The 23,298-nt window shown below is 42.3% G+C and overlaps 1 long non-coding RNA gene across 1 annotated transcript in view; it reads right to left on the bottom strand.

Moving 5' to 3' along the window:
* The window catches only part of LOC131402382 (uncharacterized), a 39,520-nt gene extending 18,989 nt beyond the window's left edge, over positions 1-20,531 (bottom strand). The window contains exons 1-2 of the long non-coding RNA XR_009218612.1: positions 20,509-20,531; positions 18,836-19,143 (exon numbers count right to left, since the gene is read on the bottom strand). This is a non-coding gene — a long non-coding RNA (uncharacterized LOC131402382). The remainder of the gene's footprint in view (positions 1-18,835; positions 19,144-20,508) is intronic.
* Between the last annotated feature and the right edge of the window lie 2,767 nt (positions 20,532-23,298).

The following is a 23,298-nucleotide window of genomic DNA, read 5'->3' as shown; positions in this document are numbered from 1 at the left end:
TGTTATTTTAAAACCTTTATTTTTCCCACTTGTCGTATTGTGAACATCTTTTCAACTCATTGAACCTCTTAGAACTTCATTTTTTTTCTCGAGAGCTGCACGGTATACATGCGTCATAATGTATTTAGCCTGTGTTTGCATCATTTCCAACTTTTTAGTACTATAAACTATACTGTAATAAACATCTTTGAGCTAAATTTTGAGCACTCTTCTAGTTAAATGCTTTTAAAATTAGTGGTAGGTTATCAGTGAGAGGAAGCTTATATGTCTTCCTTAATGTCTGGTTGAAGAAAAACATTAGTAACTGCACAAATCTATCAAACTTTCACAAACTGTCCAAAAGTAAATCATTAGAAATATAGTAATTTGAAGTTTACTTAAGCTCTACTCATAGAAAATCTTTCCATCCTCAGTTCTAAGTCATCTGGTTGCCTCCCTGCCTTAACATTTCTGTTCTGTTGTGCCTAAAGTTATCAATCTTTTATTTGTGATACTCAGCATGTTGGATTATAATCAGATGCTCATGTGTTTTTGTGCCCCTCTATCCTATGAGTTCCTTGTCATTTATCTCTGCACGCTTATGACCCAACAGAAGATTAGGTTCACGGATTGGATCAATAATGTTTGTTTAATGAATGCATCAAGGAAAGAGTGTGTCAATCTACCACACAGCAACAGGACACTGTTCTCTATTCTGCCTCCTGAAGGACACCCGATTTTACAGATAATGTCATGCTCTTGCAGAGTCACCCAAAGACCCTTTTTTTTAATATGCCTTAATTTTATCTATTTATTTATTTTTCCCCCACAGCCCCAGTAGATAGTTGTATGTCATAGCTGCACATCCTTCTAGTTGCTGTATGTGGGGCGTGGCCTCAGCATGGCCGGAGAAGCGGTGCACGCCCGGGGTCCGAACCCGGGCCGCCAGCAGCGGAGCACGAGCACTTAACCACTAAGCCACAGGGCCGGCCCAAGACCCTTTTGTTTAAGTTTACAATAACAATATGTCTGTGCTAATTCCATTATGAACACTGCTATTTCTAAAACGACAATAAGCAACTTAGGTCAGCTTCCCTAAAAGCAGAGCCTGAGACAGGGATTTTGGTGCCCATGATCTTTGAGGGAGTGCTCTGAGAAGAGAGAAAGTACGGGAAGAAGAAGGAGCGGAGCAAGGCTGTGGTCTCAGCTGGAACCTACTTGCAGCCTGACCTCACTGTGAGCTCTGGAGCATGAATTGTACCTCAGCATTGGTCCCATTTTGAGGCACAGGGACCAGCCTGTTTTGTCCCTGTGTCAGTTAATTATTGGCTGCGTGCTGCCCCCATGGTGGTGGGAAGATGTATAACAGCTCCCCTTTGGCTGAGGCCAATTTTCTGGAGAAGGGGACAGCTGGCCCAAAAAGGGGACTAGGGAGAGCCACCAACAATATTGACTATTTCGCCCCATCCTCGTGACCACCAAATATGAAAAAGTCAGTTGTATCAATAATTCAGATACTTGCTTGAAGCTCATTGTAATGAGATTTCGAACTGCATTAAAACAACTTGTTTCAAGTGATGCTGCAAACTTCTTAGGCCTTCCAGTAAAACCTTCCTCTTACTAAAGATCTTAAAGATTATTTACTGTTACCATTTGGCTTTATTGAGTCTAGAATGCAATGGTTTTTATATTTCCAAATATACCTCTAATAAAGTACTTCCATCTTTAAAAAATATGAAAAGTGTCAGAAAGAGACATTTCTAATTCTTATCTTGGGAGGGGGCATACTTTCTATTTGAAATCCTATAATGTACAACACCCAATAGTACTTGCCATTACTCCCTGAACATTATATCGCTTTATTATCGATATTTAATCTTTGACATGTCCCACTTCTGTGACCCTACTTCATGGGTAATTCCCAGCTTTAATAAAAGTATCCACTGTATGTGCAATTTGAAACTCTCAAGCTGCGTCTGCCAGTGCTACAGATATCGGCTGGCTCAATTTGCCTGGCTAGCTTTTGACCATGGGATCTCAGACTGTCTTCCTTCCTCTTCCCTATTTCTCATAAAAATCCCTCTTTGGGAGTTTGTGGGTTTTGCTGAAGTAGCATCTGGTCTCTGCTCCCCATCTTCCTCTACTCTGACCTCCTTGTCAAAGTCCCTCATATGCCTTCCCCAAGTTTCTGCTCAGCTCAGCACAGCGATATTTGCTTGTGGCCAGGTCAAGCCCACAGAGTGCCGAGAGTCATCCTGACCTGTGCCGGAAGAAGCAGGTTCTCTCCCCAGCTTGGGGCTGCCATTGTCTCCCGAGCTTGAAAGCAGCTGCCCTTGGGCATGGAATCACTTTTGACTCATAAACACCATGGCACCATCTCTCATTCTATCCCTTCACTTGAGGGGCCACCAAATAACCACTTAGGTCTGCTGGACACATGGACATTCTCCACCCTTCTGTCTTCTCTCTCTTTTCCTTCCAGTGGAATCTTCTCAAAACCTCCATGCATATCGACTCATGCAGGTAGGTGTTTTGGAGGCGTTATAAGGGTGTATCTCAATCACTTCCAGAAGCATCTAAATTCTACCTCTGGTCCAGCCCAAACACCCTGTGACAGACAGCTGAGAAAACCCAGGAGGCTTGGAGATGTTAAGGAATTGTCACGATGTCATTTATTCATCCTCTGAATATTTATGAAGTATCTATTGTCTAGAAACTGGGGCTATGATACTAAACAAGACATACATTGTCTTTCCTTTCATGGAACTTACATTCTAATGGTGGGGGGAGACCCAATAAACAAGTAAATAGATATTAAAGTGAGCTGGATGTCTTCCATTGACCCCTCCAAATCCATCCAGTTGTCTGCCTGGAATGCTAACATCTTTGGAGTATGACAATGGACTTTCTTGACCTCTGCCTTTCAGTTGGTTTTGGCCAGTGGGAAACACCAATAGGATATCAGAAAAATGGAGGAGAGAGAGGTCAGAGTATTTATTCTCTTAGGTCCTTCCCTGTGAGTCACCATGAGCTATCTGTCCCTTGAATGAAGACCACAGCTCCAAGATGTGGTGCACCAAATCTTATCAATTACAATTTCTTATCCTTGTCCATTCTGATATTGTCTTAATAGCATTACATGCAGTTCCTAAACATCTTCAGCCTATCCTGTGATTTTATTTCCACATAGAATAAAAAGAAAACTTAGAAAGCTTCAGTTAGGACATTTGCAGAATTAACATCCATACTTTTTGTATGAATTACATCATGTTGTGCCCTCCCCACCAGCATTTTGCATGATCGCCACAGAGATAAAAAAAAAAAAAGCCAATGTTGTCTGGATTTTATGAAAAATAATGTTCATCAAAATCCCTGGGTAACGGATATGATTTTGCCAAAAACCAAACTGATCAACTAGGTTCCCTGTTTAAACCCGTATGGGACCAGTAATTTATTTGTTATTTTTTAATAAAAGTCACATAACATAAAATTCACCATTTTAGCCATTTTAAATTAATATCCAGTGGCTTTTAGAACACACAAAATGTTGTGCAACCATCACCCTGTGGGGCCATGTTTTAAAGCATCTCAGGTACCAAGCACACTTGGCATGAGAGGTTTCTTTGAAACAAAAGTGACAGTATATTCTAAGGGCAAGATTCAGTTGATTTCCAGTGAGCCGGGTGAGAAAGAACGTTTGTATGAGCCACTAACCAGGACCACGTTGGCATCAAGTCTAGGCTGCCGTTCTGATGGGGCAGAAATACTGGGCTCTACTTGATACTTGTGTCCTGTTCTTTGCAGGGCAGAACACCTTCACCTTATTTCCAGCCAATCCTCCTAACCAAATATCACTGCTTCAAGGCGTGGGAAGTTTGCTGAGAAACAATTGTGTTCAAACGATAGGCAAAGGAGGAAGTGGCTTTTGTGTTTTGTGCTTCAAACTCATATATTGGCAAAGGGTGACGTTTCCTTCTTTTCTTGAAATGTGGCTTCCTCTTCTGTGACAGTGAATAAGAAAGATTTGGCTTCTGGTTAGAATGAGTAGAGCCCCTATAGTGCCAGGGTGTACGTTAGCTGGCAACTTGTCGAGAAGCGCCTGCCCAGCCAAGCGGATTAAATGAAGAGGGTTTAAAGAAGATACAATTTATATAAGTGTGCGCAGGTAGAATAGGTTCTGAATCCAATGCCACAGCATGAGGTGGGGGGGTTTCCCCACACATTCAAGCAATTCTCTGACACCATCTGTGTGTTCTACAATGCATCTCAATTGTGACACTATCTACCCAGAGATAGCGTCAGATCCCATAGGTTAATGGCTCAGTCCCACAAGACTGCCTCCCCTCCTACTTCAGAAACCAGTCGAAAGCCTAGATTGTCACTTGTGCTTCTGACTGACCGGCTATAGATTGGAGGTTCCCATGACCCCCTCCTCAAGTCCCATTAATTTGCTAGGGTGGCTCATGGAACTCAGAGAAACATTTTACTTACTAGATTACTGGTTTGTTATGAAAGGATGTAACTCAGGAACAGCCAGATGGAAGAGATGCATAGGGCAAGGTACGGAGACGGGGCTTGGAGCTTCCATGCCCTCTCCAGGTGTGCCACTTCCCAAATTTCCAGGTCTTCACCAACCTGGAAGCTCTCCGAACCCACCTTTTTGTATTTTTCTAGAGGCTTCATTGCATAAGCATTGATTGATTGGATTGATTAAATTATTTGCCATTGGTGATTGAACTCAATCTCCATCCCCTCTCCCCTCCCTGGATATCAGGGGGTAGGACTGAAAATTCCAAATCTCTAATCTCTTGGCTGGCTCCACTGGCAACCAGCCCCCCTTAGGTGCTCTCCAAAAGTCACCTCATTAGCATAAACCCACTTATGCTGGAATGGGGCTTGTTATGAATAACAGGTCACCCATTTCACCTTTATGGCTCAGGAACTGAGGAGGAGAGACCAAATACAACAAAAGATGCTCCCATGGCTCCTATTGCTCAGGAAATTCCAAGGGTCTTAGGATCTTTGTGCCAGAAACAGGATGAAGACCAAATATATATTTTTTATTATAAATCACAACATCACAGCAGGGCTAAGAGAAACCAACAGAGGATGGTGGGACACCCTGGGAGTAGCAATATGAGGGATCGCTTATCATTCCTTGGATTAAAGGAGATACCCTTTGATCCAAGGGGATGGAGCAGTTACAGGAACCTGGAAAGGGGCTTAGCCTGTGACAGAAGAATTGAACCACTGCCCAAATGTGCAGTCTCTGCAGGGAAGGGGGAGTTTCTTCATCTCTCTCTTCTCTAGCCCTCTTCTCTCCTTCCACGGCTACCATTTTCAAACTCATTTGGAAGAAAGAGCACAAGAGTGGGCTGATAATACAATCCATACAGGACAACCTACCAGTGCACAGAGCAGAGTAGAGAGGGATGGAGAGCAGATTCTTTCCCAGTTGCCCAAAGTGAATTGTTATAAACTTGTTAAAATTTGAGAGGCAGCCACACCCCATTGAATTTTTTTCCTCCTCCTTCCTCTCATTGAGATAAAATGAGTACATGAGGAAGGGCTGTCTGCTTTGGCTGAAGCAGAGGCAACTCCTTCTGGTTATACCAGGAACACGACTGTCTCTTCCAGGCCGAATTTTTCCCACCACGAGTCCATTGTTTAAGTAAACCAACATTCCCTCTCTTTCATGGGTCTGGTTTCCCCAAGAACACAGTGAACCATCCCCTCTCCCTGTGCTGCATCACCATAAACCCACAGCCAGAAGATAAGCACCAGGTTAAAACACCACCAGATCCTGAATTCAGTCACTGCTGAGACACTCCCATCAATGTTGTCATTCAATGGTGACTCCTGAGGACACCTTTCCCCTGAGACCCACTCCCAGCCTGTCCTCAGCTTCTTACAGTAACACTGAGATTTCCTCAGAGTCCTCCCAACTTGGGCAAGAAACATTCTGAAATGTTCTCTGTATTAATGTTCAGGGACTGGGGACATTGGTAGATGTAATTTGAGTGTGTATGTGCAGTAGTTTCTACGCAGGTATTCTACTTTTCAGACACAGATAAAATAGTGTGGCTACTCAATGCACCAAGAAAAAGGATAACTGATCACATTTTTTCATGATGTGAAGTCTTTAGAGAGTAAATGTCATGCTTAGGAGCACAGACTATGGAGCTAACTCTTCACGTCCAAATTCCAGCTCAATCCCTTACTAGATATTTGTATTGACAGAGTTATTTGCCTTATTGGTGCCTCAGTTTCTTCATCTCTCAGTTGGCAATAATGATCAGCATACCTACTTTGTAGGTTTATGGAGAGTATTAAAGGAGTTCATGTTTGAAAAATGCTTGGAACACCTAGTGTATTCCCAGTGCTGTACCTATATATTAGAAATAAAATTTAGAAATTCTTCTGACACTGCCTGTGAGCCCCAGAGGGTGAGACTGTTGCCTGGATGTATGTAGAAAGCACTCCATGACATACGATGAATAAATGAGTGAACAACATTGGCAAATGCATTACCAATGTCACCTATGTCACCCTACAGGCATTCCCAAGCCGAAACACACGCAGACATTCCTGCTCTGTCCTGCATCACATTCCCTGGAGGAATCACTGGGGCTTCTTGGACCCTGGTAACCATGCCCACTAAAGGTTCTTTTCTGTCAGCAAAGTCCAGTCTTTGTCCAATTGCTGCAGCTCACAGGGTCTGCACTCTGATCCTTGTCTTCACTCGAGGGAGAAGTGCCATCCCCAGAGCTGGGCACACGCAGAGCCTGAGCCTTGGAGAAAATGTTTCCCTGACCCTGGGGTAGGTAGAAGAGCGCAGGGACAGAGTGGGATTTGGGGAAAATCCTCCAGGTGTTGTCAGCAGGGATGGAGGCAGGGGATGTGTCAGCAAGGACTGGTCTGGTTGGTGGGCCTCGGTGGTTAAATAGTAGGGCGGGCTGGGAAGTTTCGTAGGTTCTAGCATAATACAATCAATATGACGGTCATGAAATCAGAATCAGCCTAATTTAGGGGAAATTAACACAATGTCAGCTGTTCCCTGACTCTCTAATCCAGTAGTGACTTATAATAAGGGTATTTGTGTTCTATCATCTCCTTTTCATTGATTGGCTAGAGTAATTATTCTTTACATAGCCTGTCTATTTTTACATAGTAAAGAAAAAGTGAGTTTTAAAACAACCCTCCTTGGAAAAGTCTCCCTAACATATTGGATTAATAACAGAAGCCACGACAGGAAATTCACCACATATCTTGAGCTTTAGTCTCTGGTTTTAGATCTTCCTAACTGGTAAATTACCTTGACTTCTGCCTTCTTTCTTGAGATTAGTCCACTAAGGACTAAGTAGGAGTGCAACCTCATGCCATGTGAGAAGTGGTGGGACTCTAGGAAGAGGTTTGTTTCATTCTATCAGTGTGTGTGTGTGTGTGTGTGTGTGTGTGTGTGACAGTTTTTGCTGCATCTTGCAGTGCGGGCCAGTGTAGACTCCATTTCTAGGGAAAAAATTTCCCGAACCACTTTCTCTGGACTTTATTTTCACTGATGGCTTCATCGGCACTGTCCAATAGCAACATTAAGCACACTCTATTATAGAATTTAAATATTTTTTTTAGTAGCCACATTTTAAAAAAGGAAAGCGAACAGGTGAAACTAATTTTAATGGTATATTTTAACCCACTATAACCAAGATATCATCAATGTGGGTGCAGTCTATACAAAACTAATAATGAGAGAGTTTACATTTTTTTCCTGGGTTTCATAAATCCAGTGTGTACTTCCCACTTACAGCACAATCTCCATTTGTAAGTTGAGTTTTTTCAGACATACGTTCTCTGTACTGAGATTTAATGTTCACAGTTGTCAAATAAGCGTCACTAGGAGTGGGGTGGATGATAATTTCACTACTGATTTAAGCTCTAATGGAGCTATGAACACCAACTGGTCAATGGGTTAATCAAATGAATAGTCATATATTACAGAAGACTGGTATGATTTGGGATTTAGAAAAAGACTGTGGACCGTGTGTCCTGACAGGGGGCACCAGGGATTTTGTTGTTGAGAGTGACAAGGACAAGAAGAGAATAAAGTCATACTCATAAGTGTCTGACAACATAGGGGAGAAGAAATGACCTGCCGTAGTCCTGAGTTTTGACCTCGAGCTTTCTGTTCTGGACCCAAATCTCTTTGATGATGTCCCAGGACACAGGTCAGATTAATCCCCACAGGGAGAGAGGGAGTGTAGAAGCACAAGGCATCTGACATAATTGTCCTGGGAAGGCAGGTTTCCCTGCCAGACTATAACTCTGATCCACTTTCACAATTTATTTTTATAGGGTAAGAGGAAAAGAAGTATGATGGTCAAATCATCACAGAGGAAGTGACATGATTGTGGAAACCAATCCAAACCAAAGCCTGGTTTGAGCATCTCCACCCCTTTGAGGATGTCCAGTTACATATTCAAGAGGCCAGTTACTAGAATCACATCCTATCCTGCCAATGAGATCAGATGCCATCAATGGGAGGAAACCTTGGAGCAGCCCCAACAACTCTGCTGGCAGAAGAGACGGCAAGGTCTCCAGGCCTGCAGAGTACAGGAGAACTGTTAAGTCCTTTTGACCTTGCCAAAGCCCTGCCGAAACTTGCACCTAGTTGCACAGGTGCATCCCTGCCAGGTGTGCTCACAGGTGGTCTGAACTCCAGTCCCATGCCCACCCCTGCCTAGTCTTCAGATTCGGCAGAGATGATCCCAGGAGCTGGTCTGTACATCCCACAGCTCCTTTGCAAACAACTTCTGGTGACTGAGGAGGATATCAGGAAACAGGAAGGGAAAGTGAAGATGGCAAGAGAGACACTGGCGGTAGCACTAATGCAGACAGACTCGCTAGCGAGGTAGGGAGAGTGAGGGGCCAAGAAGGACGTCCGGACAAACACGATGAAGAAAAGAGAAAACGGCGCAGATGACATGCAGCTCACACTACATTAATGCCTCTGCAGGGGTCCTGATGTCTTCTTGCTTTAAGCTCTTGAAACTTTAATATATACCAATAGTTTTCTTTTCTTTGATTCCTTTGCATGACAGAGAAGATACAGACAGTGATCCTTCGGAGGTGAGAGATTGGGTTTCAGTGAAGAGAGAAAGGAGATCTTTCCTTCTCACTTTGTTCTCTCATTTTCCTTTCCTGAGTGTCATGTACTTGTATTTTAAGATCAACAGAGAGTTATCACAGTCAGGGGATTCTTTAGAGTTTTGCCCTCACAGTCACAGAGAAAACATACCTAGTCCAAATGGACTGTCCTTTTTGCGTAATATTGCAACAGATTCCAACATAGTATTTCACTAAAGAGCTGTTATATCTGTCTTCTCAAAAAAGACACCTACTTCTGGGTCTCTATTTTTCTGGTATTTGTTGCATGTTGAATCACAGTTCCATATAATGAAATACTGGATTTTCCCTGTTTTTAGATTTATATGCATTGGAAATTTGATTCATGAAAATTGATGTCCCATTGCGGTATCATGCTGTCAGGAGAACGACTGTTTTCAGCATCACAAGTCTCACAATAAGCCAGTGTGTTGGGATTTGTCTATTTGCCTGATCGAGCATGTTGCACTCTTCAAATCCTCTTTATCATTACTTACTTTTACCCACAGATTTATCAGTTTCTGAGAGCAATGTGTTAAACAATAATAGAGTATCTTAGTATTTATATCTTCCCTAAAAATGAGTTATTTTTTAGGTAAATCTTCTCTCCTCTATTCTTCCATGGGTAATCATCTGGAATTTTGGTTCGAATGTGTTTTTAATGTCTTGTTTTAAAACTAATACTAAATTAGACAGACTGTTTTTTCCTTTCCTCGTGACTCCTGTTTTGTTTCCCTGGGTTCACATTTCTTCTTCCTGATGCACATTCTTTACCGGTTCTTTCACTGCAGGCCTGTGGGAGGTCAACTTTGAGTCTGTTTGTAGGTCAGATAACGTCTTTCTTTCTTTGACACATAGTTTGAATAGGTGTTTAATTTAGCTTTGGAGTAATTTTTTTCCTTCTTTGTCAAGTTATTTAATATTTCTGAGCCTCCATATCTTTAGCTTAAAATGGGAATAAAACCCTAAAAATGGTGACTGTAACTGAGATAATACACGCAGAGCTTGCCAGTCATGTTGCTTAGCAGAAATTAAATAGTCAATAACGGTAACTATTATTAATCATTAGAATGATATTATTATAATAATGTAATATATCATAATAATATATTTAATGTGTAATTATTATTATACATTAATTTATAACTATAATGTACAGTGTATAATGTATAATGTATGCAATGTATAATAATAATATATTAATATTATTAATCATGATAATCTTCAGAGTGTGCATTCTCAGAGAATCACTGCTTAAGACTGAGAATGTGAAGCTCACACACAAAAAGTCTGAGAGAGTGGCATGACTGTGAATTTAATTCTCAGCCCTTGGGTATGTTCAGCTGTGGTCGTCTACACAGTGTGCACAGATAATGTAATCTGTTCCCACAGACCCACGGCAGAACAGCGCAGCCTGCCTCATGCCTGGATGCTCTGGGCTGCTTGTTGTCGGGGCCAATGCTGTGAGGCTAGTTGGACTCTGTACAGAGAAAGATGAAAAAAGACTCTTTCTTTTCCCTCAGATTTCCTCCCCCCCCCCCAATTTTATTCACTTTTACATCCAGAGCAGATACTCTCTTCCCAGAGCCTTGGTGTTACTCTGGGATTCAGGGTCTCCAGACACCTAGTCATTTCAGCTCCTAAGGCCCAAGGTGACTGCAGAGTCATGTCTCACCCATTCCTCTCATCTTGGCCTGTTTCCCGTCATGGAGGACCCATGAGTGGGGAGAGGAGCCATCGAGGGAGATTGATCTGGAAGTCCTGGTGAATCTGAGCTTCAGAGAATGAAGCAGAAAAGGGGAACGTGAGACTGCCAGTGCTTCAGTGGGGGAGGAATATGGAGGAACCGAGAGGGGTGTGATGGCTGCACAGAGTCAAGGGGAGGGATGTTCCAAAGTTTCCTAATAGGGAAAACTTGCACTGAAGTGGGGGTTCAATTTTACATGATGGCAATGTCTGTGCTGGTTTCACCAATTCTGGTGTCCCTGAGGGATGAACTGGTGTGACACCACAGGACAGAAGTTACGGTCACTTTCAGGACTTAAGGAAGTTGAAACCTTTCAGCTTAGTCCCCTGTGAGCCAGTCAGGGCCCAAGTCTAGAAAGGCTCGGAGCCTGTGTCCGTCCAATGTGGTTTCGTTCTGTTCCAGTCAAGCTGCTCCGGACCCCATCTGGGAAATGGGACCTCAGATCTAGTCAGATCTAGTCATCGCAGCTTCCGTAGGTCGCCACGAGGTAGGTAATAGCCCAGGCGTCGTCATTGGACCTCATAGTTGCCCTCCTTCTTCTGCCGGCAGACAAGTGACTTGTGAGGTGACGAGGGCGCATCAGAATGGTCCAGTCAGCTGCCCAGTATGGGAGACTCCAGGGGAAGGAGATGCCAAAGCCACAGAGACCCGAAGCCTCCTGTGTCTCTCTCTTCCTTTTGTCCACTTAATTTTCACCCTCCGTCCTTCTTTTCCTTCCCTTTTCCCTCTTTCGGCTCTCTCTCCCTCTCTTTCCCCTGCATGTTCTAGCTTAATTGAGGTATTAACGACATACAGTAAACTGCATATATTTAAAGTGAACAATTTGATACATTTTGATTATAACTTATTGAACCATCACCACAATAAAGAAAAGGAACGCCCATCCTCCCCAAATTTCCTCATGCTCATTTTAATTCCTCCTTCCCTGTCGTCTGCAAACACATTCTCATTCCCAGGCAACCAGTGATCCGGTATATGTCCCTATAGATTTTCCTGTATTTTCCAAGAATTTTTATAAATGAGATCATATACTATGTACTCATTTTTTACCGGCTTCATTCACTCAGCATAATTTTTCTGAGATTCATGCTTGTCATTGCATGTACTATGAATTCATTCCTATCCCCAACCCTTCCCTGGCAGCACTGTACACAAGCCCGAGCACTTTCCAGGTTGGCGTGAGATCCAATAGTACTGCTGCATCCCCAAAAGTGGGAATGCACCTTGGTGCAACTCTGGGAGGGGTTGGCGGCAGCCCTGGACCCACACATGAATGCTTTCCTGGATGGCTGGAAAGCCCACCGTGCCACTGGAGTCCCAATGATCGGCCAATGCTCAGACCCGTGAAGAAGCCCCACCCACCAAGCACAGAGGCTGCCATGAGCATAAGAAAAGGCAGCAGCAGATACACGTGCACATGCAGATGCTTTCCCAGATGCACACACACCCATAGCAGTGCTGCGCTCTCACAACTGGGTACTTGCCTCCGTGTGGCGGGAGCTCTGAGCCCAGTGTGAATGCTTTCCCAGCTGGCTGGAACACCCACTGTACCCACACAACTTCCAGCATATGGGGGGGATCAGAAACACAGCTCATGCTTCCCCCACAGCAGTAGCAGGTGGAATCTGCGACCTGATACTACCACAAATACTCAGGCAAAAGATTAGTTCATCAAACACCATAAGAAACTACAGTAACAATTCAGAGCAGAAGGAAATGACAAATCTCCAGAAACCAACCTTGAAGTCACAGAAATTTACAATCTAAATGACAGAGAATTCAAAATAACTGTCATAAAGAAACTCACCAAGTTACAGGAATGTTCAGACAGTTCGATGAACTCAGAAATAAAATTAATGAGGAAAAGGAATACTTCATCAAAGAGACTAAAACTATTAAAAAAAAACAAGCAGAAATTCTGGATATGAAGAACATAATTAGTGAGATAAAAAAGAATCTAGAATCCTTAAAAAATAGATCTGATATTATGGATGAAAGAATTAGTGATTTAGAGGATAGAAATATAGAAATGCTTCCAGTGGACAAGGAGAGAGAAGTCAGATTTTTTAAAAATGAAGGAATTCTTGGAGAAATATATGACTCAATTATAAAAGCAACATAAGAATTATACGTATTCTGGAGGGAGAAAAGAAGGAGAAAGGAGCAGAGAGCTTGTTCAAAGAAATAATAGCTGAGAACTTCCCAAACCTGGGCAAGAACCGGAGTTATAAATACATGAAGCCAACAGAATGCCTAATTACATCAATGCTAAAAGACCTTCTCCAAGGCATATAATAGTAAAATTGGCAAAAGCCAATGACAAAGAAAAAATATTAAGGGAAGCGAGACAGAAGAAAATAACCTACAAAGGAACCCCTATCAGGCTTTCAGTATATTTCTTGGCAGAAACTTTACAGGCAAGGAAAGAATGGAATGATATATTAAAAATAGTGAAAGACAGAAACTTTCAGCCTAGAATACTCTATCCAGTGAAACGATCCTTATGATACAATGGAGAAATAAAAGTTTTCCCGGATAAACAAAGTCTGAGGGAGTTCATCGCCACTAGATCTCCTCTACGAGCAATGATCAAGAACGCCCTCATACCTGAAACAAAAAGAAGGCAAATGTCTACAAAGCTTTGAGCAAAGAGATAAATAGACAGACAAAATCAGAAAGCTACAGCTCTGTTTCACAATAGGGTAGCAAATACTTAATTATAACTTAAAAGAAGAAGGGAAGGGAAGCATCAAAAGTAACTATAAACACTTCAGCTTAGTCACAAACGCACAACACAAAAATGAATAACTTGTGACAACAATAACTCAGAAGGAGAAGAGGAAAGGGATGGAACCTGCTTAGACTAATGGAGACAAGAGGCTATCAGAAGATGGACTATCTCATCTATGAGATCTTCATACAAACCTCACAGTAACCATCAAACAAAAAATCAGAGCAGAGCCATACATCATAAAAAAAGAGAAAACCTCCACAGACAACCCCCAAAATGAAATGGCAGTCAGAAACACAAAGGAAGAGAAACAATGGAAATATAGATTAGGTGGGATTAAGTCCTCATGTATCAATAATCACTCTAAATGTAAATCGATTGAATTCTCCAATCAACAGACACAGAGTTGTGGGGTGGATTAGAAAACAAGACCCAACAATATGCTGCCTCCAGGAAACACATCTCAGCTCTAAAAACAAACAGGCTCAGAATGAAGGGATGAGAGACAATACTCCAAGCAAATGGCAAATAAAAGAAAGTATGTGTTGCCATACTTATACCAGACAAAGCTGACTTCAAGATAAAAAAGTCTATGAGATACAAAGAGGGGCGATATATAATGATAAAGGGGACTTTCCACCAAGAGGACATAACACTTATAAAGATATATGCACCTAACACAGCAGCACAAAAGAATATATAGCAACTATTAATAGACCTAAAGGGAGAAATTAACAGCAACACAATAATAGCAGGGGACCTGAACAACCCACTTACATCCATGGATAAATCATGCAGAGAAAGACAACAAGTAAATAGTGGAATTAAGTGAAACATATGATCAGATGAACTTAATCGATATATATAAAGCATACCCTCCCAAAACAGCAGAATACACATTCTTCTTCAGTGCACATGGAACATTCTCAAAGATAGACCATATGTTGTGAAACAAGGCAAGCCTGAATAAATTTAAGATGGAAATCATATCAAGCTTCTTTTCTGACCACAATGCTATGACACTAGAAATCAACTACAAGAAAAAAGATGGGGAAGTCACAAATATGTGGAGACTAAAGAACACACGACTGAAGAACCATTGGATCAATGAACAAATCAAAGGAGAAATCAAAAAATACCTGAAGACAAATGAAAATGAAAAGACAACAAAACAACTGTTATGGGACGCAGCAAAAGCAGTTCTAAGAAGGAAATTCATAGCAATACAAGCGCACCTCAACAAACAAGAAAAATACCAAATAAGTAACCTTAAACTACACCTAATAGAACCAGAAAATGAAGAACAAATGAAGACCAAAGTCAGCAGAATGAGGGAAATAATAAAAATTAGAGCAGAAATAAATGAAATAGAGACTAAAAAAAACAGTAGAAAGGATCAATGAAACAAAGAGCTGGTTCTTTGAGAAGATTGAAACAAAATTGACAGACCCTTAGCCAGACTCACTAAGAAAAAAAGAGAGAAGGGTCAAAGACATAAAATTAGAAATGAAAGAGGAGAAATTACAACAGATACCACAGAAATCCAAAGGACAATCAAAGAATACACTGAACAACTTACATGCCACCAATTTCAATAACCTAAAAGAAATAGATAAATTCTTCGATTCATACAACCTCCCAAAACTGAATCAAGAAGAAATAGAGAAAATGAACAGACCAATCACAAGTAAAGAGATCAAAATGGTCATCAAAAACCTCCCAAAAAACAAAAGTCCAGGACCAGATGGCTTCTCTGGAGAATTCTACCAAATATTCAAACAAGATTTAATACCTATGCTTCTCAAACTATTCCAAACAGTTGAAGAAGATGGAACACTTCCTAATTCATTCTATGAGGCCAACATCACCCTGACAGCAAAAGCAGGCAAGGACAGCACAAAGAAGGAATATTACAGGCCAAAATCACTGATGAACACAGATGCAAAAATCCTCAACTAAATATCAGCAAATCGAACACAGCAATATATTAAAAGGATCATATACCATGATCAAGTGGAAATTATACCAGGGATACCGGGATGGTTCAACATCCACAAATCAATCAATGTGACACACCACATTAAGAAAATGAGGAATAAAAATCACATGATCCTCTCCACAGATGCAGAGAAAGGATTTGACAAGATCCAACATCCATTTATGATAAAAACTCTCAATAAAATGGGTATAGAAGGAACGTACCTCAACACAGTAAAGGCCATATATTACAAACCCACAGCCAACATCATACTTAATGGTGAAAAATTTAAAGCCATTCCTCTGAGAACAGGAAGAAGACAAAGGTGCCCACTCTCGCCACTCGCATTCAACATAGTACTGGAGGTTTTGGCCAGAGCAATTAGGCTGGAAAAAGAAATAAAAGGAATCCAAATTGGAAAGGAAGAAATGAAACTCTTGCTGTTTGCAGATGACATGATTGTAAATATAGAAAACCCTAAAGAATCCATCAGAAAACTATTAGAAATAATCAACAACTACAGCAAAGTTGCAGCGTACAAAATCAACTCACCCCAATCAGTTGCAAGTCTATACTCTAATAATGAACTAACAGATAGAGAACTCAAGAATACAGTCCCATTTACAACTGCAACAAAAAGAAAAAAGTGTCTAGGGATAAATTTAACCAAAGAGGTAAAAGACCTATACAATGAAAACTATAAGACATTATTAAAAGAAATCAATGATGACCTGAAGTAATGGGAAGATATTCCATGCACATGGATTGGAAGAATAAACACAGTTAAAATGTCCATATTACCTAAAGTAATCTACAGATTCAATGCAATCCCAATCAGAATCCCAATGACATTCTTCATAGTAATAGAACACAGAATCCTAAAATATGTGTGGAATAACAAAAGACCTCGAATAGCCAAAGCAATCCTGAGAAGAAAGAACAAAGCTGGAGGCATCACAATCCTAACTTGAAAATATATTACATAGCTATAGTAATCAAAATGGCATGGTACTGGCACACAAGCAGACTCATAGATCAATGGAACAGAACTGAAAGCCCAGAAAGAAAACCACACATCTGTGGTCAGTTAATCTCTGACGAAGGAGCCAAGATCATACAATGGAGAAAGGAAAGTCTCTTCAATAAATGCTGTGGGGAAAACTGGACAGCCACATGCAAAAGAATGAAAGTAGATCATTATCTTCCACCATACACCAAAATTAAAACGAATTGGATAAAAGACTTGAATCTAACACTTGAAACATAAAACTCCTAGAAGAAAACATACGCAGTACAGGATTTGACATTGGTCTTAGCAGCATCTTTTCCAATACCGTGTCTACTCAGGCAAGGGAAAGAAAAGAAAAAATATACAAATGGGACTACATGAGACTAAAAGGATTCTGCAAGGCAAAGGAAACGATGAATAAAACAAAAAGATAGGGCCGGCCCCGTGGCTTAGTGGTTAAGTGCGCGCTCTCTGCTACTGGCGGCCCAGGTTCGGTTCCCAGACGCACATAGACGCACCTCTTGTCCGGCCATGCTGAGGCTGCGTCCCACATACAGCAACTAGAAGGATCTGCAACTATGACATACGACCATCAACTGGGACTTTGGGGAAAAGAAAAAGGAGGAGAATTGGCAACAGATGTTAGTTCAGAGCCGGTCTTCCTCAGAAAAAAAGAGGAGGATTAGCACGGATGTTAGCTCAGGGCTGATCTTCCTCACAAAAACAAAAAAAAATGAAAAGACAACCCACCAACTGGGAGAAAATATTTGCAAATCATATAGCTGACAAGGGGTTAATCTCCAAAATATATAAACAACTCAAACAACCCAACAACAAAAAAAACAGATAATCCAATCTAAAAATGGGCAGAGGATATGAACAGACATTTTTCCAAAGAAGATATACAGAAGGCCAACAGACACATGAAAAGATGTATAACATCACTAATTATTAGGGATATTCAAATCAAAACTACAATGACAGATCACCTTACACCTGTCAGAATGGCTATAATTCCCAAGACAAAAAATAACAAATGTTGGAGAGGATAAGGAGAAAAGGGCACCCTCACACACTGCTGGTGGGAATGCAAACTGGTGCAGCCACCAGGGAAAATAGTATGGAGATTTCTGAAATAATTAAAAATAGAAATACCATACCTTTCAGCTATCCAACTACTGGGTATTTATCCAGAGAAATTGAAATCAACAATTCAAAGAGATTTATGCACCCCTGTGTTCACTGTGGCATTATTCACAATAGCCAAGACATGGAAGCAACCCAAGTGCCCTGCTACAGATGAATGGGTAAAGAAGATGTGGTATGTATTATATACAATGGAATACTACTTAGCCAGAAAAAACAAAAGACAAGATCATCCTGTTTGCAACAACCTGGATGGACCTTGAGGGTATGATGTTAAATGAAATAAGCCAGACAAAGACAAATATGCATGATTTCACTCATATGTAGTAGATAAACATACACAGGGATAAAGAGAACAGATTAGTGGTTACCAGAGGGGATGGGGGCTGGGGGTTGAGTGAAAGAGTTAAAGGGGCACATATGCATGGTGATGGATAAAAGTCAGACTACTTGTGGTGAGCACGATGCAGTCTATACAGAAATTCACAAATAATAATGAACACCTGAAATTACACAATGTTAACACCATTTATAATTTCAATAAAATAATGAAAAAAAATAATTCATTCTTTTTTATGGTTGAATAGTATTCAATTGTGGGGATATACCACAATTTGTGTATCCGTTCACCAGTAGATGGACATTTGGGTTGTTTTCCGTTTTTGTCTACTATAAATTGGTTGTTATCAACATGTGTGTACAAGTCTGTGTATAGACATACGGGTTTATTTCCCTTGGATGGATTCCTAGGGGAGGAATGGCTGGGTAGACGTACGTAATTATTAAAGACGCATCCAAGCTATTTTTCACCAGCACTCGATGAGAGTTTCAGTGAATTGACATCTTCAACAACACTTGCTATAGTCAGTCTTTTTAATTTTAGCCATTCTCAAGTATGGTGGAATCTCATGATGACTGTCACTTACATTTCCCCAATGACTCATGTTGTGAAGGAGAAGGCAAGCCACACACAGACTGGGAGAAAACATCTGCAAAACATATCCCTAGAAAAGGACTTGTATTTATAATATATAAAGAGCTCTTATAACCCAATAGTAAGAAGACAAGCAACACGTCATGGCTTACCAGCAGACAGCAGATCAGGCCTGTGATGAGCACCAGGATTCCCGCCAAGCAGATGAGGATGAGGGCCCAGACGGGGTGGTCTGGGGAGACAAGTGCTGGGGTGAGCCACCTCCTGTCATCGCCCAAGGGCTCCTGCTGACCCCACTGTGCCTCAACCGTCCTTGACAAGGGTTGGCCAACTTTCCTCATCATCCAAAACCCTGTGCGCATGGTTCTCTTCGATGAGGCACAGCATCAAGATACTCGCCCCCTACCATGGGCTGGGGCTTCCTGCAGGTTTACTAGGCTTCTCAGTCGAGGTGTCATCTCTGTTGGCAGAATATTCTGGAAGTGAATGAAATGGAGAATGCATGTGAATGTGTTTCACTCTTTTTAATAAAACTTTTTAGACACAGAAAAATAAAGGGAGAGTCTCACAAACATCCATCATCTAATTTAACCATGTATATTCCATCCAATTAAAACAATATTTCATCAATGTATAAATTATTAACACTTGCCACCCTTGATTCATCCCATGTTTTCAATGAAATATTAAAGTCAAGTAAACATCATCATGTTTCACCCCATTTTACTTTCCATCTCTAAAAAGTGAGCACACTTTGCTACAAAATCCAAGACCATTATCACAGAACAAAAGTTTAATAAATTAAACCAAATTCATACCTCTGGGCACAGAGGACTGAATTTGGGGTGGACTATCTTATGACGGCCGGGGGGAGAATGGGTCATCACAGTTGGCAAGCCTATGGGATCTCTCTAAATTTGTAAATTCCCACTCAAAATTGTTCTTCCGTGCCTAGAAACACATTCATCCCCTTCTCCTTTATCTATCTGCTTAATATTCATTTTCTAGGATTAACCTACAATGTAATATCCTGCAGGAAGTCTTCTCTGATTTCCACCTGCAAGTATGAGTTTGTTCACATCAAATAATTGATAATTTTCAATTTTCTATTCTTGTTATTGCCAGCTACAACATAAACTCCAGGAGGGTAGGACACACAGCACCCAATGGGCATGGGAGGAGGGGTGCAGGTCCCCCTACTTGTACCTCTACCCAGACAACCTCTTAGAGGAGTGCTGTCTGATATGGAGCAGCAACAAGTCTCTTTTTGAATTAAAATTAATTTTAGTTAAATAAAAGAAAAATTCTAGTACCTCAGTAACATTAAAAATCAGTAACAATAAAGACCAGTCACAATACCATCCTTCAAGCACTCAACAGCCACATGCAGCTATGCACTGGACAGCACAGATAGAACATTCCACCACTGCAGAAAGTTCTAGCGCATTGCTGCTCATCTAGAGCGGGACTTGGCAAACTATAGCCTGTGGACCAGAAACCACATCCACCCCCAAACCTGTAAGTCTGCTTCACACACAGCTGGAGGCCCTCACTGACCATCCGGCCAGTGGCTCTCAGTGCAGAGATGAGGAAACAAAAGTCCAGAAAGAGGAGGTGACTAGTTTGAGGTCGCAGAGCTGTCTAGGAGAAGGTGAGGGCCTCCCATACTACACTGGTGTCCTTTACTCTCTCTCAATGGTGGCTAAAGACTGGGGGACTATGCCACCTCCTGCCAGCCTGAGCAAGTTCAATGTTCTCTCAGCCCCAGGCCTCCAGAGTCCCCAGAAAGGCCTCACTTCCTTTCCCAATGACCAGGGAGCCTTACCATCCCCAAGGACACTCTTCCTGGTCCAGGGTCAAGTTCTGCAGCTGGGTACCATTCTGGGTCAGCCACAGGAATTCCTCATAGATGGCAACTCTGTCCAGTCTCTGTGCCAAGGCGGCAAGGTACACAGGGAGTCCACTCCAGTGTGGTTACTGTGGGGGACAGACCTGGAAGGGCACAAAGGATAATCAAGGGTGTCTGGAATTCTACCCTGAATCTAGATTCCCTGCTTCTGGGTCCTGTCCAAGAGAACTTTCTGCAATAATGTAAACATTTGTCTGCACTACCAAATACACTCATTATTAGCCTCATGTTGTTATCGAGCACTTAAAATGTGGCTAGTGTGTGTGAGTGAGGAACTGAATTTCTCATGTAATTTCATTTCAAGTAATTAATTTATAAATAAATAACTACAGGGAGAACATTTTTGAAACTTTGGAGTAAGGACTTCTGCAAATGCATAAAAACAATGAGAACACTGGTAAAAATGGTCGAAATCATCTTTTCAGAAGTCTAGAAATTAATCAAAGGCTTGTAAGAATCTGAGGAGGGTTTAGTGAAGACACACGGTGGAATCTTGATACAGGGAGCAAACTTTGTGGCACTATAACTTGCACTATTCCCATCCTGCTCTCACAACATCCTCCATGACTGTGAAAACCGTCAGTCTCAGAACCATGGTGGCTGAGACAACCCGCAGCACAGCAGCCATAGTGGGTGTGGAGCTCTGAAAAGACCCCTCCCCACCCAACTGCAACTAGCTGACCTGCCTGGCAGCTCCCCGAAAACGCCCCATGTTCAGGGCTTGTCGTTACTTGAGTCAGAGCTTGCCCAGGATGGAAAGTCTGTCCCCAAGGCACTTGCTAAAAACAATCAGGGCTAATTGTTTTCTATTGTAGTTGCCTGAGGGAGTGATACCAGGAGAGGCAGGCAAGAGGTGAGCCAACAACTTAGAAGAAAAATTGGGGGAATGAGATGTCCACAGGGGGCGTTGAAAAGCTCCAGTGTATTTGTGGGCCTCTAGAAGGCCACAAGGGCTCAGGGATGTGGCACGCCCAGGACAGACTTGAGAACGTCTGAATCTCTCACCTCTAGTTGGAGCGGTGGCTTAATATCTGAAAACTGATTATGTAATACACCATATTAATAGAATAACTGCCAATACCACGTAATCTCGGCCATATACATAGAAAAGAATTTCACAAAATACAACACCCTTCATGCCTAAAAAACAAAACACTCAACAAATTAGGAATAGAAAGAAACTTTCTCAACCTATAAATAGCATCAATGAAAAACCCACGGTTAACACCATATTCAATGGTGAAAGACTGAAAATTTCCCCCTAAGACCAGGGACAAGACATTGATGTCTTCCCTCATCTGATATGTTAATCACAGGTACTAGAGGTTCTGATGAGGGCAATTAGGCAAGAAAAAGGAATAAAAGAAACCCAGATTGGAAGGGAAGAGGTAAAACTATTTGTTTTGCACAGGAGAAGATATTGTATATAGAAAAACCTAAAAAATACACCCCCCGACACACACACAATATGTGAATCGTATCCCAAGAGGTGTATAAATAATTTAAATTGCCCCATGTGGTTAGTGGCTCCACTATTGGAGAGCACAGTTAGACTGCTGATACTTGTTGAAAGTCTCCAGAAGAGGAGGAGGAGGAGGATGCTGGAGGTTGGTGGCCCCAAATGTTAATGCTTTTCTCAACTCCCGAAAACCTATGGAAGGAGATGGTAGGATTAGCTGACAGGGATGTGGGGGAGACTGGGCACCATGTCAGTGACTTCCAGATCAAGGATATGTTACGGGAGCTCAGAGCCATCAGCCACCAACTCAGCCAATGCTTCCAATCTCCTCAACCTACACCAAGTCGGTGACCAGGCAGGAGTGGAATATGTCTCACAGCTGGCTGCATCTGTAGAGCTTGGTGACCTAGAACAAACGCGAGGGAGAGTGGGTGAGAGGTCTCCTGGGGATGCAGGGGGCCACTGGAGCCAGTGAAAGATCACAGATCTTGGGGCAAGGGAGACCTGACTTCAAATCCTGGCTCTGCCCCTAACACATTGTGTGATCTTAGGCACAATACTCCCCTTTCTGAGCTTCAGTTTACCCATGTGAGAAATGGGGAAGGCAGCTAGGACATCACCTCTGGAAACTGAGAGAACCCAGACACGCAGGGAAAGTGAAGGATTGAAACAACCAGGTAACAGACGTAAGTCAGGCGGAGGAATGAGGGTGCCTTCAGGGCAAGGAGAGACGGGACAGGGGAGACCCCACCTGGTCCTGGGTGTCCCTCAGCAGGGCGGCGTACTCCGAGGATGTGGGCTCCGGGTTGCTGAGGTTCCAGCTGATGCTGCGGAAATGCAGCTGGTGTTCTCTCTGCATGCATAAATTCCAGGGTGCAGAGCCTGGAGCCACCGAGAGGAAGAGCAGACACGTGGAGACTCTCAGCTCCCAGCACAGAGGCATGGAGGCCCACGGGGTCAGGGCGGTGGGTGCAGACAGCGTCCACACAGGTGGCTTCCCCATCCTTCTCAGGCCTGGGAAGAGAGGGACGTGGGGACTCTAGAGAGAGGTCCTGAAACCTCTGGGGTGGGGGCCAGAACAGGAAGGAGGAAATGGGAGGACAGGGGGGAGACAGAGAGGGGTGGTCACAAAAGTGGTCATTAGGGGCAAATGCTCAGGGGAGGGTCTTACCTGAGGGAGAACAGTCTGCAACTCAAGGAGAAGAGGCCCAGGCTGCTCTTCTTGAACAAGGATCCAGCTGGGGAGG

The sequence above is a fragment of the Diceros bicornis genome, unplaced genomic scaffold, assembly GCF_020826845.1.
Source record: "Diceros bicornis minor isolate mBicDic1 unplaced genomic scaffold, mDicBic1.mat.cur d_74_multi, whole genome shotgun sequence".
In the NCBI taxonomy this organism is placed as follows: Eukaryota; Metazoa; Chordata; class Mammalia; order Perissodactyla; family Rhinocerotidae; genus Diceros; species Diceros bicornis.
The sequence above is the reverse complement of the archived record's forward strand: the minus strand, read 5'-3'. Positions and strand labels throughout refer to the sequence as shown.